The sequence below is a fragment of the Crocodylus porosus genome, unplaced genomic scaffold, assembly GCF_001723895.1.
Source record: "Crocodylus porosus isolate Cpor-Errol unplaced genomic scaffold, CroPor_comp1, whole genome shotgun sequence".
Lineage (NCBI taxonomy): Eukaryota > Metazoa > Chordata > Crocodylia > Crocodylidae > Crocodylus > Crocodylus porosus.
Genome location: NW_017728907.1, coordinates 42,926,295 through 42,934,231, shown reverse-complemented (window position 1 = coordinate 42,934,231; position 7,937 = coordinate 42,926,295). Strand labels below are relative to the sequence as shown.

The window sequence follows — 7,937 nt, the reverse complement described above, 5'->3', positions numbered from 1 at the left end:
CAGGCTAAGGGGTGATCTGGTGGCCACCTATAAGTTCATCAGGGGTGCTCATCAGGATCTGGGGGAACATCTGTTCACCAGAGTGCCCCAAAGGATGACAAGATCAAATGGTCACAAACTCCACTGTGACCAATTCAGGCTGGACATAAGGAATAACTTCTTTACTGTCCAAGACCCCAAGGCTTGAAATAGACTGCTGCCAGAGGTCGTTCAAGCACCCACTTTGAATGCCTTCAAGACACATTTGGATGCTTATCTTGCTAGGATCCTATGAACCCTGCTGGCTTCCTGCTCCTGGGGTAGGGGGCTGGACTCAACAATCCTCCGGGGTCCCTTCCAGCTCGACTGTCTATGAAATCTATGAAATCTAGGTCTTCATTACACTTTAGTTTTAAACAGACTGTCCCAGGTCTGTTATGTGACACTGTACATTTATAGAGTGATGGCACAGAATGGGGAAGAGAAACAAATTTCAAGGCAAAAATTAGTATATTTAGAGAATTTGTCCATCCCTGAAGCCTCAAGTTCAAACTGATTTTCATATATTCAGCTGTTTTTGGAAGGTCAAATTCATCCCATATCTCAGCAAAAGATTTAATATAGTTTCTTACCAGAAGCTGTTCTACATACACAACTTATCCATCCACTTTTTCCTCATAAGTTTGTGGGACTCATTCTTCAAGAAGAGAATGCCCCAAATAGAGAATTTACAGAAAATGAAACTTAGCAAATTTCCCAATTTTTTCTAAGCTTCTCAAGCTGCAAAAATTGTAGGGATTAGGGGGTAAGAAATATGGTGATAAATAGATTTTATGACAGTTGATAATTGAAGGGGAAACAGAAGTGCCTATTCAGTCTCCACTCGTACAGAAGTTATCAGTTATATAGCTATTGATGTTTTTTTCCAATGTTCTCAATCTCTTATTCAAGAAGGCATAATTGACAGTTATTAATCTTTCTATAGTAGTATATAATTTTAATTAGACAAAGAATATTAACATGTTATTGTTCTTAAGTATAAGTATCTCGATTGGAGTTCTTCAGACTGATTGTATAACAGAGCTATACACAGAGTGTTTATTAAGCTCCACCAGGAAAGCGACAATTCCACTTAGATAAAAGGATTTCTTTTTTCAAAGTTTTAAGATTCAAATGTGGCATCAGAAATGAAGAATCTTTAATGTAAAATGCCTTGTTATTGCTAGAAATTTAGGGCCTATTTTTAAATGAAAAAATAAGGCCTTCTTTATACTGATTTATTGAAGGGAACATGAGCAAAATTTATTAATCGTTTCAGTATTAAGCTACTGATAATATTCCAGTGATCAGTCTTATTCAGTGAAATGGTGAATTTTTACCATTTTCTAATCATCTCTATTATACTTTATTTCTTTACCATGCGAAAAACATCTGTGAATATAATTTTACCCTGAGAACTGAAAGATTATTTTTGACAGTTTATAAAATGTATTAAAATTAGGGATTTTGTTTTAAGTTTGAATTCATAAAAACTACACTGCAGCCAATTTTCACAATTCAGTCATTTTTTAAAGTATGAAATGATAGTAGTTAAGTGTCTTTTTGTTACTTTAACCTTTCTGCTAGATTGTATCACTTAATTTGTTGTTGAAAAATGAAATGACACATTTAAAAGATGGTTCAAGCTGAATAATGCAGTTAAGGAGCTTTTATAGTATTGAAAGAGAAGTCTTTGAACTACAAATTGCAAGGAGAAACTTTTGGTTAAATGGTTTTAAATGCTTTAAATTATCATTATTCTAAACTGAAAAGCCTAGAAATATGGAGGTTGGAAAAGATTAAAAACAAAAAAGCATTCAGAAAAGGATAAACACTGGCAACAGGAAATCATAAATATAATTACTTTAAATGATATGATAATTTACAAATAAGATAACACTGCATCATGTTTCCATTAGTCTTGTCACCAAAGCATTCTGCATGTTGCATAGTGGCACATCAGATAACATCAACTCATAGGCCAGGTCCAGACAAGCGTGGCTTTGCAGTATGTGATGCCACAGACAGGTCTGCAGTACCACATACCTCACATTTAGGTGTTTTTTGCACTGCAAGGTAGCAGCATGGGGGGCATGGGGGTGTGGTTGACCCAGGGAGATCCCAGGGTCAAAAAACCTACACAAAAAAAGGTGGAGAGGCACATGTGGGGACAGTGTGCACCACCGAAAACCAAGTCACTGATGAAGATGTTGAACAGTGCGGGCCCCGAGGACTGAGCCTTGGGGGACCCCACTGCCCACATCCTTCCAGGTTGAAAATGATCCATCCACTACCACTCTCTGGGTGCGGCCCTCCAGACAGTTGGCGACCCATTTGACTGTATAGGTGTTGACATCACAGTCCCCCAGTTTTATAATGAGAACGGGTTGAGAGACTGTGTCGAAGGCTTCCGAAAGTCCGGAAAGACTATATCCACGGCTACCCCTGCATCTAAGGATTTGGTGACCTGGTTGTAGGAGGCCACCAGGTTGGTCTGACAGGACCTGCTGCTAATGAACCCATGTTGATTGCCCCTAAGCATAATCTCCTCTGCTGGTCCCTCATGGACATGCACCAGAATAATTTTCTCAAAAGCTTGGCCAAGATTGAGGTAAGACTAACTGGCCTAGTTTCCCAGGTCCTCCTTCCTCCCCTTTTTGAAGATGGGAACCACATTGGCCCTCTTCCAGTCCTCTGGCACCACACCAGAGCACCACGAGTGCTCATAAAGCCATGCCAGGGGTCCCGCAATGACCTCAGGTAATTCCCTCAGCACTCTGGGGTGGAGATCGTCTGGACCAGCTGATTTAAATACATCCAGTCCCTCCAGCAGTTCCCTGACTAGGTCCTCACTGACCCTTGGCCTAGGTACACCTCCCCTGGGGCCTGAGGGGGGCTGATCTGGTCCTTGCTCAGGAAAATGGAGGCAAAGAAGTCATTAAATAGGTTAGCCTTGTCATCTGGTGTAATGACCAAATTTCCTAGCGTGTCTTGCAGGGGCCCCACATTACCCGGTACCTTCTTTTTGTCCCCTATGTATTTAAAGAAGCACTTCTTGTTGTCCTTGCTAGTCCCAGTTTCATCTCTGCCTTGGCCTTCCTGACTGCTCCCCTGCATCCCCAAGCAACCACAGTATAGACCTCCCTGCTGATGGCCCCTCCTTTCCATTGGGTGTATGCCTCCCTTTTAACTAGGAGACATTCCCAGATGCTTTTGGTGACCCACGGGGGCTTTTGCACCCTCCTGCTCCCTTTGATCCGTGTTGGGATTACCTCCCTTTGGGCTTGGAGGATTGTCTCCTTAAGGAGCAACCACTCTTCTTGGATACCTGGCTCCCCTCCCAAGAGAGACAGAAAAAGATGAGAAATCATGAAAGCCATGGTACCAAAGACAATGGGAGTTTTGCTATTGACTACAACGGACACAGGATGAGGTCTGGTCTGTCTTTGCTATAATAGTTCTATGTAAGCAAACTATTTCCCATGTGAACCATGCTATTAAGAAATCTTTAAATGAACTCATCAAATGACCATTTTTAATGTAATGCTCTTTTGAAAAAAATATCAAAAAGAGGAAGTATGGAGGACTGTTTAGAACAACACACCTTGGCAGGCAACACTAATGTTACTAAAATGTCTTTATGATAATCTCACTTTTCTTTTTAAAGAGTGTACCACTCCCTTGCAAAATATGAATATGCCATTCAGGTAAGAGAAGTAGAGAGGGACCACCAAAAGCAGCTGGAGGTGGAAGTGGGTTTATGTGCGCAAATAGAGAAGTTAAATAGTTATCAGCAAGGTGAATGGCTTAGACAGCTGTCTGCCCTAATTAGGCATAAAGCATGCCTAATAGCTGTCAACTATCACAGAAGAATCCCCTATGAAACTTAGTTATAAAAAATGTGTCTTAAATTGGTGGAAGAGAGTAGAGCAGTGTGCCTTACTTGTCTGAATGGCACAGTTTTTCCAGTGATCACTAAGTTGCCCATTGTTATGAACTTAGTTACAGGGCTGGAACATATCAATAAACTGACCAAACCATCAGTTACAAGCTGTTTCTTAATAGGTGTATCACATAATATTCTAATCAATATTGTGGTTTGCTTTCTGTTGTTTATTTTGGCATTTAGAGTTAGTACTTAGATGTCTACAAGTTAGGCATCACTAGATATGTGAAGACCTGGAGGAAAAAAATAGAAAAAAAACAGGAAAAACATGGGGTTCTTTTCCATTTTTTTTCCCCAGGACTTTTTTTCCCCCCAAAATTGGACAAATTGAAAAATTTTGGAAAAAAATTTTAAAAACCTCTTATGAAATATTTTCTTTTAGAAGGATGAATAAAATGTTTAAGACACGGTGTTTATATATTGCTGCCCTTTACTCCCCCAAAATGTTTTCTAATAACTATGTAACAGAAAGACTTTTATGTAAGACTATCTACAGTATCAGATCATTACAATTCCTGTACACTGAGGACAAGCAGTACAGTACAACTCTCAAATACAAGAGCAAGATGCATTTCTGTCCCAGGGGGCACTGCTATTTTCACAAGATAAGGAAGAAGGATTCAGTGCCTTCTCTGCTTGTGGACTTCCTCTATTATTGACTTCTGCTCTAGAGGCTGGTGGATCTGCTCATGTCCTCCTGACTGGGCCTCAAAGGACTGGGAGTGGACACTGGCAGCAGCATCCATTTGTTCCTGTATAAATTAGAAACCAGGAGCTTATTGCCGTGCTTGCTCAGAAGCCTCAGGAGAGGAGACAGAACAAGTCTAAAGGTTTTAGAGTTGGAAGGAACCTGCCTCCTCCTGGCCTGTGACCTTGAGATCCACAGACGTACAGAAGCAGCACAAAGGAGCTGAAAGAAAGTATACTTCTTTATTGAAAGGTAAGAGTTTAAATTTCTCTGAATTCAGTATATTAAACTATATTTTAGCTGCATTAGTATATTTTTATAACCTATGTAATTCATAATTGAATTTCTATAAATCTGATGTTTTGTGACAAATCACCCAACCTTAGCAGTGAAGTGCAGCCTGCAAGGCAGGGAAGTTGTTCACAGTTAACTCTGAGGAGGCCTCTCCTCCATCCATTACTAAATCTGTACATGCTGTAGCTTAGTGTTTGTATATGCAAGCTAGCCACTAAATTACAGTTTTCTTTTTTTCCTTCCTCAGAAAAATGGTGTGACCAACTTCTAGCATGTGGAAGCATTTCCATTCTGCAAGTTATTCTGAGAAAAAAATGTGATTTGCAAATACTGTCAAATGAAATATGCGTTTCCAAAAGCTACTAGGATGACCAAACACATCCTTGCATGTAAGAAGTAGCCTGAAGACATTAAAAAATCCTTCATGGGTGTAAGTGAGGAAGAGGTAGATCATAATGATGAAAGTGCAAGTAGCTCTTTCTAACGTTCTTGATCCAGAAGTCTTCTTACTGCTGCTTTTTCTACTATAACATCAGCATCACAAAGGGTTGCCCAATCAACATCCTCAAGTAACCAAATATTACAACCAACTGTATATAAAAGACTCTCAATAGCTTCATTTGTGGACAAGATGACACCTGAAGATCAGGAAAAAATTGATTAAGCTCTTGCAAGAGCAATATAGTCCTATGGGATGCCACTGTCAAGAACTGAAAATGCATACTGGCAGGAAGCTTTTAAATTACTCAGACCGTTTGCCCAGCAGACATTCTTTGAGCAAGCCTCTTTTAGAGTCAGACTATGGATGTGTAATGCAATCTGTGCAAGGAAAAATCCATGAAGCACTGTGTCTTGCAGCACTTAAAGATGGATGGACAAAAGTGCGGGGAGATGGAATCATAAGCGTTGTGATAACAACATCTCAACCAGTTTTTTTACAGAAGCATCGAAACAGGAGAGAACTGCCATACTGCAGAGTATGTTAGTAGTAAAATATGTGAAGTCCTGCACAAGACTGAGAGTGGTAAAGTATTTGATTTGCTGACTGACAATGGAAGTAACATGAAAGCAACATGGGAGATCATAATGGATAAATACCTACATATTACTGCAATAGGATGTGCATTGCATGGGATAAACTTGCTTCTTAATGACATCATGAAGTTGGAAATGCTGCAAAAGATCTACAGAAGAGCAAAAGAAATTATAAAACATGTAAAAGCTACTCATATTGTAGATGCAGTCTTTAAGGAGAAGCAAGCAGAAAGCAGGGCCCACACTGTTCAATATCTTCATCGGTGACTTGGACAAGGGGGTGAAAAGCACCTTGTTCAAATTCGTAGATGACACTAAGATGTGGGGAGAAGTGGGCATGCTAGAAGAGAGGGACAGGCTGCAACTAGCTCTGAACAGGTTACAGAGGTGGGCGGATGAGAATAGGATGGGTTTCAATACTGACAAGTGCAAGATATCACACCTGGGGAGGAAGAACCAGCAGCATATCTACAGGCTGGGGAACTCCCTTCTTGTCAGCACACAGGTAGAAAAGGATCTTGGAGTCATTATAGACTCCAAAATGAACATGGGTCACCAATGTGGGGACACAGTCAGGAAGGCTAACTGCACCTTGTCATGCATCCATAGATGCATCAGCAGCAGGTCCAAGGAAGTGATCCTCCTCCTCTATGCAGCACTGGTCAGGCCACAGCTGGAGTACCGCATCCAGTTCTGGGCGCTGCACTTCAAGAGGGATGTGGACAACATGGAGAGGGTCCAAAGGAGGGCCACTCGCATGATCAGGGGGCAGCAGGGTAGGACCTACAAGGAGAGGCTATGGGACCTGAATCTGTTCAGCTTCCATAAGAGAAGGCTTAGAGGGGATCTGGTAGCCATCTATAAACTTGCCAAGGGGGACCAGTAGGCAATGGGAGAGTCCCTGTTCCCCCAAACACTATTGGGAGTAACAAGGAATAACAGCCATAAGTTGACTGAAAGCAGATTCAGGCTAGATATCAGGAGGTACCGCTTCACAGTCAGGGCAGCTAGGAGCTGGAACCAACTTCCAAGGGAAGTGGTGCTTGCTCCTAACCCGGGGGTCTTCAAAAGGAGGCTAGACAATCACCCAGCTCGGGTCATTTGGCCCTAGCATTCTTTCCTGCTCATGGAAGGGGGTTGGACTTGATGATCTGCTTCTGACCCTACCAACTATGAAACTATGAAAAGGATACAAAGAGTCAAATAGTGACACACAAATTCTGTAGTAAAACTAGATGTGGTGGAGTCATGATCTCATTTTAAAGTTTACTAAAAAACAAAGCTCTTCAAGAAACAGTAGGAACTGAGGATCTTAAGTTACCCAAAAGTGTAAAGAACACTGTACTTGATGAGGATGTCTTCTGGGTTCAGCTGCAGAACTCCCTGAAGATTCTAAAACCAATTTCTTCAGCAGTCACTGCGTCTGAATCAGACAGTGCACTTTTGTCAGACATTCCTTACCAAACGGCCCATATAAAATCAACTGTATTTGAGAATCCCAGTGTATCTCTGCTTACAACTACAGAAGAAAAAAAGTTAAAGACAAAACAAGCAACACACTTAAGACTTGATGTTGGAAAGGTACTTTCAAATGTTGCAGAATACAGAACCAGAATACAGAACACTTTCAGTAGACCTGTGCAAAGCAGCAATTATTTGCTTTGGATTTAGATTTGGCCAATTAGGAAGGACAGTGATTCAATTAAGTGATTTGAATCACTGTCCCAATTCAATTCGGCCAATTTGGATTTGAAGATTCGGCACCAATTTGTAGATTTGCCTATAGACTATACAGGCAGTCCTCAACTATGCTGGACACAGGTGCCTCCAGCTGGTAAGTCTGCTGTGGTGCACAGAGTGGGGGGAAGGAACATGGGGGCGTAGATCAATGCCCCCACAGCGAGGGACGGATTGGGGCTGAGGCGGGGACAAGCTGTCCAGCCGGGGTGGGGGGGA

The 7,937-nt window shown here is 41.4% G+C and overlaps 1 protein-coding gene and 1 long non-coding RNA gene across 2 annotated transcripts in view; both read left to right on the top strand.

Annotated features, from left to right (window-relative positions):
• LOC109307365 overlaps positions 1-7,309 on the top strand; it is a 19,899-nt gene extending 12,590 nt beyond the window's left edge. The window contains exons 2-3 of the long non-coding RNA XR_002100247.1: positions 3,226-3,234; positions 7,299-7,309. This is a non-coding gene — a long non-coding RNA (uncharacterized LOC109307365). The remainder of the gene's footprint in view (positions 1-3,225; positions 3,235-7,298) is intronic.
• Positions 1-7,937, top strand: part of AK5 (adenylate kinase 5) — a 148,711-nt gene that overhangs the window by 40,741 nt on the left and 100,033 nt on the right. The gene's annotated exons all lie outside the window — the stretch shown is intronic.